General features: G+C 37.4%; 1 non-coding gene across 1 annotated transcript; it reads left to right on the top strand.

Moving 5' to 3' along the window:
• Positions 1–7,938: 7,938 nt before the first annotated feature.
• LOC114007002 (U6 spliceosomal RNA) lies at positions 7,939–8,045 on the top strand. Its single transcript, XR_003548663.1, has one exon. It is a non-coding gene; the product is annotated as a U6 spliceosomal RNA (small nuclear RNA).
• The last annotated feature ends 591 nt before the right edge of the window (positions 8,046–8,636 follow it).

The raw sequence follows: 8,636 nt of genomic DNA, 5'->3' as shown, positions 1-8,636 counted from the left end.
AAAATAAATAAATAAATAAAAAAGAGAGAGAGAGACTGAGAGATTAAGCAAACAGTCTGGAAAGTACAGTAGGACTGCATTTGAGTAATAAGGATGTTTATAAAACAAAAATAATCCAGTGAAAAATCCATTGAGTCTAGGTACTGTCTTGAGCTTTTTCAGATGTACATTCCTAAGGAACACACAAGATGTACATAATTTTATTTTTTCTTATAGTGCTGATTCAGGTAGACTGGAATCTCTAGTTTTGAAGAAAAACTTGTATATTTTGGAATCTGCCAGTTTTCTTAAAAATTTCAGTTTGATGTTATGTTAGCATGAATGACTCCATTTCGTTTTGATCTCTTGGGGCCTAAAGCAGAAGTTTAGTCTAAAACAATGATCCCTTATAATTTTTATATAACATTAAGTATCTTTTATATGCCCCCAGGAAAAAAATGCAACAAAAACTCAAGAACATATAGCGAAAAAATAAACATGAAGAAAAACAAGGAAGCAAAAAATCTAAGAAACATTAAGTAAGATTATAAAATTGAAATGAAACATAGCTATTACAAAAATAAATGCAAATATGATAAGTTATGCTCTATTTTCATAAAAAGAGCTTGCATTTGAGATTAGAAACTAAATCCAGCTATATACTATTAAAGATCAGCTTAGAAAATAAGAGGATGGCCAAAGATACACTGGCAACAAATGAAAGAAAACAGAGTTTGCAATACTAATATTAAACTAAGTTGAATTCAAAGAGAAAAGCATTACAATGCTGAGGTATAAAACTCACAATGAAAACAAATGTTCGATGGATCTTTTTATGCCAAATAAAATAGCATTAAAGAAGATAAAATAGAAATCACAGGGAAAAAAGATAAACTGAAACAAAATAGTAAGGAGAGACTCTAACATGCCTTTCTTACTCACTATGGAAATAGACTAAAAATCAATAAATAAGAAAAACAGACCAAAAAAAAAAAAAAAACAGAAGCCCCAGTTGATCTAATATAATTAACATCATACACTTTTCAAGTGTCCATACATCCATATGTTGAGTAACAAAATCTCAGTAAGTTCTATGAAAATATAAATGGTACGGGTTTCTGACCACAATATAATGAAACTAAAATTAATAGCAAAGGAGAAAAAAAATACTCCACTACTAGTAAATGCACAAACATCTCCTAAACTACTGTTAGGCCAAACGAGAAATCAAAACCGTACATGTAGAGTAGTTAAATTTAATGACAAGCAAAAAACCACATATTACATCCTAAATTTGTATTAAGAGAAGAGTAGCTTTTAATTCTTTTACTCTTAATCATTAAAGAATGAAACCAAGTGATAGGAGCATCCAAATTAAGTATTTAGAAAAATGACAGCCAAATAAACGCAAACAACAAAAGTGAAAAATAAAGATCAATGTACATATAAATGAATTAGCAGACAAAAATTGGCTAAATAAAATCAAGAGCTGCTTTTTTTAAGAGAGAAAAAAAATTCACAGTAAAATAAATAACTACTTGCTAGACTAATCAAGAAAAAAGTGAGAAAGCACAAAACCACCAAATTAGCAATAACAATTAAAAATCCCACATCTGCAAAGGGAGTTAAAATAATTCAAAATGCTTTTGCACAGAGCTAGCTAGTAGATTTGAAAACACAGATAAGAAGTGAATCACTGTATTTCTGTCATTTCCCAGTCTTCCTTGCCAAGAGGCATGCAAACAGGGAAGGGTTATGGCTTTTGGGGACAGTATCTGCATTCTTGATAAAAGATCAGACACCAGTGCTACAGTTCTTTTGCTGCCATGAGGGAAAGAAAGATTCATGGATATGTGACACGGTGGAGCAATGGAATGAACTAACGCCCTCCCACCTCCAGTTTCCTTATTATTGGAGAAAAGGAACTTTTTGTTTGACTCTCTATTATCCAAGTTTTCTGTTATTTGCAACAAAAGCAGTTCTAATTGGAGGTATATCTTGTTACCATGACAAAGCCAGCACCTTGCATTCATTTTAGAAACTGGAACAAAGAAGGATGCCTCTACGGCTACTTTCACCTATTACTGTATTAGAAGCCTTAGCCAATGCAACTCAACAAGAGAATCAAATAATAAACAGAAAAGGGAGAAGGCAAATGATGATTATTTTAGATGCTGTGACTGATGATTAGAGCACCCAAATAAATGAGCTGAAAACTGTTATTAAAAATATAACTGAATAAGGCATCTGGCTATAACATTAATATGCAAAAAACAAATAGCTTTGTCATATAAATAGAATGCCAATTAGAATATAGAGTAGAAGAAAAGATCTCACTTCTAATAGCCACAAATTAATAAAATAACTAGAAACACATTTGGGAAAACAGAATTTAAACCTGTAAAAATTTACTGTTTTTTTTTTTTTTAAAGGCAATGCTTGATATTCTAACTTGAGTTCTTTCTAAATGAATTATAAATTTAATATTATCTTAGAAAGAAAACTAGTGGGGACTGCAGATGGATGACATAATGGTTGTGTTGCTGGACCCCCCACTTTCTCAGTCATGATTCAGTTCCAGATCCAGTGGCTGTGAGTGCATGCGTGCCCAAAATACCAAAAGGGGAAAGGAGGAGAAAGGATTGTGGTATGGCCATTCCCCCTGGGGCTTGACTCCTCACTATCTCTATAGCGAGCGCACATAATCTATAGCAAAAATCTCTCTAAAAAAGAAAGAAAGGTAGTGGAAATATTAAACCAAAATGGAAATCATGAGGAAAAATAGTAATAGGAATAAAGATGCTTGATCTTATTAGAGAAGCAATCTACTAAGAAGATAAAATAGTTATTTTTTTATGTTTAAAATTGTGTAGTACAAAAACTGTTAGCAAAACCAGAAAAATACAAATAAAAGCAAAATACTAGTGAGATAATTTAACGTAGCTCTCAGAAATCTTCAAAGATAAGAGAGATTTGAATAACTTAATGAACAATCCCAGTTTAATACATACCTGCAAAATGTTTGCCCAACAAACAGAAAATAGCCATCTTACTCAAAATCATGTAACATTTCAAAATGTTCTTACACCACAAAGAAATCTCAGCTTCTAATGGCAGAAATCATAAATGATGCTTTTTCTGACTAAATGTCAATCAAACTAGAAATGAATGATTATGAAGTCTTGGGCATTTAAAAAGTATCTTCCAGATACATTTAAGTTAAAAAGAAAATACAGGTTAAATGATAGAACATTTAGAAGCTGACAAAAATCAACGTACAACAAATCAGATTTCTTGAAGTATAGCCAAAATAGCATTAACAGAGGAAAATGTATAGCTTTAAGTAAATTTATTAGAAAACAGTAAAGAGTAAAATGAAATGACTAAAGATTCAACTCAAGAAGTTAGGAAAAGAAAGGACAATAACAAAATTTTATTCACCTCAAGAATAAAATTAGACATTATAGAACTAGAAAGGAAGAGGGGAGACTTGATAAACATAATCAACAGTTGGTTAGAATGCTGGCTATTCTTTTTTTTTTTTTTTTTTTTTTTTTTTTTTGGGGGGTTTTTTTTTTAGTGTTATAGTGTGTGTGTGCTTGCCAGAAGGATAGAGAGAGACAGAGAGACAGAAAGTGAGAAACCACCCCCCAGGGAGCTAGCCATGCCACAATCCCTTCTCCTCCATTCTCCTCTTGAAATCCTAGGCACACAAGCACACTCGCCTGGCTGAGTTTAAGCCACCGGGTCCGGAACTCGAACTGCAGTTGACTACGTGGGAGTCCAGTAACATAGCCATTATGCCAACTGCTGGTTCTCAATCCTGGCTATTCTAACCAAAAAGAAAAAAGGAGAAAACAAACTTTAAAAGTATTAGAAATAAAAGATGAGACATACTCAAAGGCATGGAAAAATGTAAAAAAAAAAAGAAGTTATACACTTCCTCTCTTCTAAGATGATATTTCAATAAATCTTATAAATTATGTTAAAAAAATTACCAGCTGCTGGCAGAGATAGATTGTGACAGTTGTCACTGCCCTTGTGGGTGAATTTCACTTTGCTTAGAAGCTCTCTCTTCATTCACTGTCACCTTGATAAAGTTATTTACCCTGGTGGCAACACAAGCAGCTGATTTTTTTTCCCCCTTAAATTTAGACTCCTTGGGGTCACAAAAGATGTCTTTAACCCTAGTCAACCATAATTAAACACCAGAGGGAATGGAGCTGTGTGTTCGAAGCTAGCTCGGAATCTAAAAAGCTGAAGTTCTGTGCCCTATTGCATAGACTGGAGGACACCTCAGGGGTGGCAGAAAGGACCCCTCTTTTGGCTATTTCTTAGAAGTGTTCCCTGAATTGTTGGACAATTCCAGCTATGAAAATAACATAGTTGACATAACCAAGGGAAGACAATTGTATTAAAAGAGAATTTGAGAAGGGACAATACTCCAGTAACAACAAACATGCCAAGAGCCCTGACCTTGTTTTCTAATATCATGCTCCAATCAAAAGAACCAAAGGCCAGTTTGTGGCCTAGTAATTAAGGAAACCAGATCCCACATGATGGACCATGGTTGAATTCCACCCCCCAGTGCCTTGAAAAACAAACCAACAAACATCAGGCACATGAGCATCGTGCCCCAAATCCCAATAAGAGGGAGAAAAGGAAGAGAAAGGATTATGGCATGACCATGCCCCATCAGAAGGTGGTTTCTCTCTCTTCCTCATTCTCTCTCTTTCTTTCTCTATTTGGTGATCTCACACAACCCATGACAATTAAAACACAACACAACAAAACAAACAGATATCAAGGTTCCTTGGAGAAATGGCTAATTCTAGAAATTTGGCAGGAAATACATAAGATAATTCTGGAGCTTCTTGTAAGACCAGAAAGTAAACTGGTTCTTGAAAACAAGCAAATTAAAAAATCCTATAATGATAGGGGTATGTCAAAGGGAAAAAGGAGTCAAGTGAAAAACTCCAAAAGGCTGAACACAGAGCTAGCTGAACAACAAATAAAGTAGTATTGAATTATATCCCAAAGTACATATTGAATAACCATGAGCCCAAACTGATGTAAGTAAATAAGTGAGCAGGTTAATATGAGGAAAAGACTGGACGGATCTCCGTGCAGAAGAGTTCTAAATAATTTATCTGAATATCCTGCCCTCAAAGAGGGTGCTATAATTTGTCCCTCCAAAACTCATGTTTAAATTTAATTGCCATTGTAACAGTATTTTTTTTAATTGCCAAAGGACATGTGTGCTTGCCAGAGAGTGAGAGACACAAAGAGAGAGAGAGAGAGGAAGAAAGCTCCACCTTAATGGAGTGTGGTCATGCCATAATCCATTTTTCTATCCCATTGTGATTTTTGGGCATGCACACACCCCCAGCATGGTTTTCAAGTTGCCATGCCTGAGATTCGAACTGTGGTCAGCCATGTGGGATCTAGCTCTCCTAACAACTAGGTTATGGGGCCATCCCATAACCATATTTTTAAAAGCCCTTTTATTTTCTTTATTTGTGATAGAGCATGTCTGCATACACATAAAGAGGGGGACAGAGAGAAGGAGAGGGAGGAGCTCTCTTTGCAGGTGCTGGTCATGTCATGCTCCCCTTCCTCCAGTTCTCTAGCCCATCAAATCCTGGGCACTCATGTGCACACCAGCCTGTTTCAGGATGAATGGGCCATGAATTTGAACCATGGTCACCATGTGGGATCTAGCTTCAGTTGAGTGTTGTGTGTACCAGGAACCTGCCCAGAATAACCAATTTTCTTTTACATTTTTAAAAAAGGTTTTGCCATAGGACGTGTGCTCGACAGAGAGAAGAGAGAGAGAGAGAAAGTGAGAAATCACTCTACAGATTGGATGGCCATGCCACAGGCTCTTCTCTTCCAGTCTCCTCCTGGGATTTTGGGCACACATGGACACATGCCTGCTATGAGTTTCAAGGCTTTGGGTCCAAGACTGGAACTGCAGTTGGCCATGTGGAGTTCAGCACTGTAATCATTACACCACCACTGGCCACACTTTTACACTTTTTAAAAATTTGTGATCAAACGTGTGTACATGAATGAGAGAGAGAGGGGGGAAAAATGAGAGAGAGGATACCCTCCAAAGGGTTCGGTCACACTGCAATGCTCTTTGTCTTATCCTCTAGCCTGCCAGGACCCTGGGAATATGTCTGTGTGTAAGGTGTGTTTTCAGACAGACCAAACCAGGGACTTGAACCACGGTCAGCATGTGGCTTCTAGTTTCACACTGTGTTGTACTACTAATTGTGTCACAGAGAATGGGCCCATTGCAACTTTATTAAGAGGTGGGACCTTTAAAAATTGATTTGGACATGAGAGTTTTACCCTCACGAGTGGATTAAACTGCTGCTGTGGGAGTGAGTTCCTGGTTTTATATATTTTTTTAATTTATTTTTTAGAATTAAAAAATGCTGGGACCAGCAGATGGCATAATGGTTACGTCACTGGACTCCCATGTAGTCGACCATGGTTTGAGTTCCAGACCTGACAACTGAAAACTCATGCCAGGCATGTGGGTGCACATGCCCCAAATCCCAAGAGAACAGAGGAGAAGGGACTGCGGCATAGTCATCCCCCCAGGGAGTGATTTCTTGCTTTCTGTCTCTTTGTCTCTCTTGCGAGCATACACACCCCATAGCAAATATCTTTCCCAAAAAAAAATGCTGAATGAGTTTGCAAACTGATTCACTGATTCATGATTTTCAATGACATATCTGGAGCAACAAGACAAAACAATGCAAAATATATAAAGAATAAAAAAAATGAAAAAGGTATACCAAACACTATTTTGAAAGAAAGCTGGTATAGCAATACAGAGACAAAAAGGAACACTTCATTCTGACAATGTGCCAAGAAAGAATAACTGTGATGTCCCTAAACAACACAGCCTAAAAGGACAGAGACTTGAAAATGTGTTGGTAGAGAGGATGGATGTAAATGCTAGAGACTGTAAGTGAGGAGAGCGGATGGCAGAGAGGGGTGGTGGAAGCTGGATGTGAGATGCATATAGGTTTTTCCATTTGTTCTTATTGTTGCCAGCTTTTCCTTTATATTTCTCTAGGGTTCCTCTTTTTTTTTTTTTTTTTTGGAGAGGTTTTCGCTATAGGGCGTGTGCGCTCGCCAGCTAGACAGAGAGAGACAGAGAGACAGAAAGCGAGAAATTACCCTCCAGGGGGGATGACCATGCCGCAATCTCTTCTCCATTCTCCTCTCGGAGTCTTGGCATGCACGCACATATGCCCAGCATGAGTTTAAGCCACTGGGTCTGAGACTCGAACCATGTTCGACTATGTGGGAGTCCAGCGATATAGCCATTATGCTAACTGCTGGCCCCCCTCTTTTTTTTTTTTCTAATAAAAGATGAGTTTGGACAGGTTTTGTCTCTTTGTCTCATGTGTTCACTTGCCTCCATGTGTTACTTCCTGCCATGGGATGATGCTTGAAGGCCTTCACCTGGAACTGTGCTCTTGGACTTCCCAGCCTCCAAAACCATGAGCCAAATAAATCTCTGTTGTTTGCAAATTATCCAGTCTGTGGTGTTCTGTTATAGAGGAGAAAACAAAGTAAGACAGAGAGGAAGCATAACTTCCTACTTTTTGGGTGTCAGCTAAGAAGAGTGACTTCCTTTCAAAGGGTGTGGTATGGAAAAGGGGAACAACCAGATCAAGGCAGCCAACATCCACAACTACACATGATATGAACATGTGTACTCTTGAGATGATGTGGTGAAAAGTCCCTTTACCTCTGTGGTCTTCCTCCTAATAATCCATAACCCCAGTCTTATGAAAAACTAAATAGGTAAATCTCAAAAGCATCAAAAGCGACGTAAGTCTGAGAAACTCGTAGCTCAGGGGAGCCTATGAAGACAGGATAGCTAAGTGTAAGATGAGCTCCAGGACGGGATCTTGGAAAAGAAAAAGGCATGAAGGGCTCACTTTTGTGGCACATAGACTAAAAGTAGAATAATACAGAGAAGAGTAACATGGCTCCTGCTCAAAGATGACATTCAAATTCCTGAAATGGTCCATATTTTTACTAAAGGAATAGAAAGCATAAAGGTAGAGAGAGTGATGATAGATACTAGAAGCTGGATCAGGAGTTGGGTAAGAAGTTGGTTAAAAGACAAGCATTGCCTGGGAACAAGTGGAATAGGTCATGGACCAATGCATTGCGGTGAGGAAACAACGTTGGTAACAATTTCGTATATACTCAAAAAACCAGTAGAGTGAATCTCAAATGTGCAAGATATAAAGTTGTGTAAAATGCTGACGATGGTGAATACGCTCATGTCCTTGATTTGATCGTGACACTTTGCCTACCTGCTTACAAAAACCAGGTCATACCCCACAAAGACATACGACAAAGACATATGAATCAGAAATTACGATGTTTGAAAAAGGACAGGAAGTAAAAGTAGCCTAAATAAACTATAATTTTTAAGTCAATAATAGAGTATCAATATTGGTTCCTTAATTACAACGAACGTATCACAGTAATAGAAGATGTTAGTAAAGGACAGTCAGCTGGTGGCTTGGTAGTTGAGCTGGCTGGATTCCACATGGCGGACTGCCTGGTTCAAGTCTCAGACCCAGTGGCTGGAAAAATGTGCAGGGCACATGGGCACG

The sequence above is a fragment of the Tupaia chinensis genome, unplaced genomic scaffold (genome assembly GCF_000334495.1).
Source record: "Tupaia chinensis unplaced genomic scaffold, TupChi_1.0 Scaffold000113_1, whole genome shotgun sequence".
In the NCBI taxonomy this organism is placed as follows: domain Eukaryota; kingdom Metazoa; phylum Chordata; class Mammalia; order Scandentia; family Tupaiidae; genus Tupaia; species Tupaia belangeri.
This window is presented reverse-complemented; position numbering and strand designations above follow the sequence as displayed.